This window comes from Anoplolepis gracilipes, chromosome 1 (genome assembly GCF_047496725.1).
Source record: "Anoplolepis gracilipes chromosome 1, ASM4749672v1, whole genome shotgun sequence".
Lineage (NCBI taxonomy): Eukaryota > Metazoa > Arthropoda > Insecta > Hymenoptera > Formicidae > Anoplolepis > Anoplolepis gracilipes.
Genome location: NC_132970.1, coordinates 12,302,226 through 12,303,579, shown reverse-complemented (window position 1 = coordinate 12,303,579; position 1,354 = coordinate 12,302,226). Strand labels below are relative to the sequence as shown.

At 27.6% G+C, this 1,354-nt stretch overlaps 1 long non-coding RNA gene across 1 annotated transcript; it reads left to right on the top strand.

Moving 5' to 3' along the window:
• Positions 1-226: 226 nt before the first annotated feature.
• LOC140668222 (uncharacterized) lies at positions 227-1,018 on the top strand. The gene is made up of 2 exons (XR_012047143.1): positions 227-335; positions 401-1,018. It is a non-coding gene; the product is annotated as an uncharacterized lncRNA (long non-coding RNA).
• Positions 1,019-1,354: the final 336 nt, after the last annotated feature.

The following is a 1,354-nucleotide window of genomic DNA, read 5'->3' as shown; positions in this document are numbered from 1 at the left end:
AAAAGAGTTTCATTCCTTTTCACCATGTTGCACCAACTCGAAAAAATAGAAAACAATTTATATACATATTAACAAAAGATGGAATACTTCAGCACTTCGTAAAATCATTAATTACTTTCATTAAACGACATATTACGCAGGTGATGAAACAGGTGCATGTAATTTACTCATAGTCAATACTTAACAAACAGAGAGCGTCATTTAACAGTATGATATAAATGCCGCGCTGTTGCACTACGATACACATTGAAGCGCAAATTTTCAGCATGAGACTAACAGTGTCGTGTCTAATCGTGACAATCTTGGTCTGCACCATCATGATCCAAGAATCAACCGTAAGTATTAACTTGAATTTGATCTCTTGTGCCAGAGAATAACGATGCGTTACTTTGCTTAAAAGGGACAACTGGACCCTTTACCTTGTAAGACGTTTTCGTGGCTCCGGGGTTGTCCTCAGAAGTATGCAGTAAGAAAACAAGGGCTATACAACGACGCCACCAACATAATAAACGATATGATCAGCCTCATGAGAAATGGCACCAATTTCATGTTATCTTAACTATTTTAAATAATTATTTTAACAGTTGCTGTATCAACATAAAAATTTATATCAATACAATAAATAATGAATAAGAAATTATACAAGTCAAATTTTGCTTTTAATATACAGTTTAGTACTCTTATATTATTCATTAAATATGATAAATCTATGGAGAAAATGTCTTAAGAAAGACAAAATTGTATTTGAAAAGAATTGCATTATTAGTGAAGAATAAATTGAGAAAATTATGCGGATTATTGTTTTTAGATGTACAAATGTGGCAATTTGATTAAAAAACACAAATTGCTATTATTTAAATCATAATTTGTTATTAGTTATTATAAAAGAGATTAATTATCACAACTATTTGAAAATCTGAAATATCGCCGATTCACATTTATAGGTATACCGTTCGTTAGGTATACAATTTATTGTTATCAGTTTGAGAAGAGAATAAAGAACCTTCTTAAGACACTATTTATTGTGTTGGTCTTTCCGCTTTTCCTTTTTTGTAGTCACATATTTCAATATACAAAAATATATTTGATGCAGAAAAGTAAAATTTATAAACGTTAAAAGTTTAAAGTATAATAATTTCTTAAAAACATATTATATTAAAAAAAGTTATGCAAATTTCCCACAAAAATAATAATATCAAAAATTGTGTGCCAAAAAAAACTTATGAAATTTTAATAAAGACATTTTAATTGAAATAACTATTGTACAATAATTGGTAAAGTAGTCGTTTTAATTTCTAACAAAAATAATAATATTAAAAATTAAAAACTTGTTCAAAAATGAAAAACTGATAAT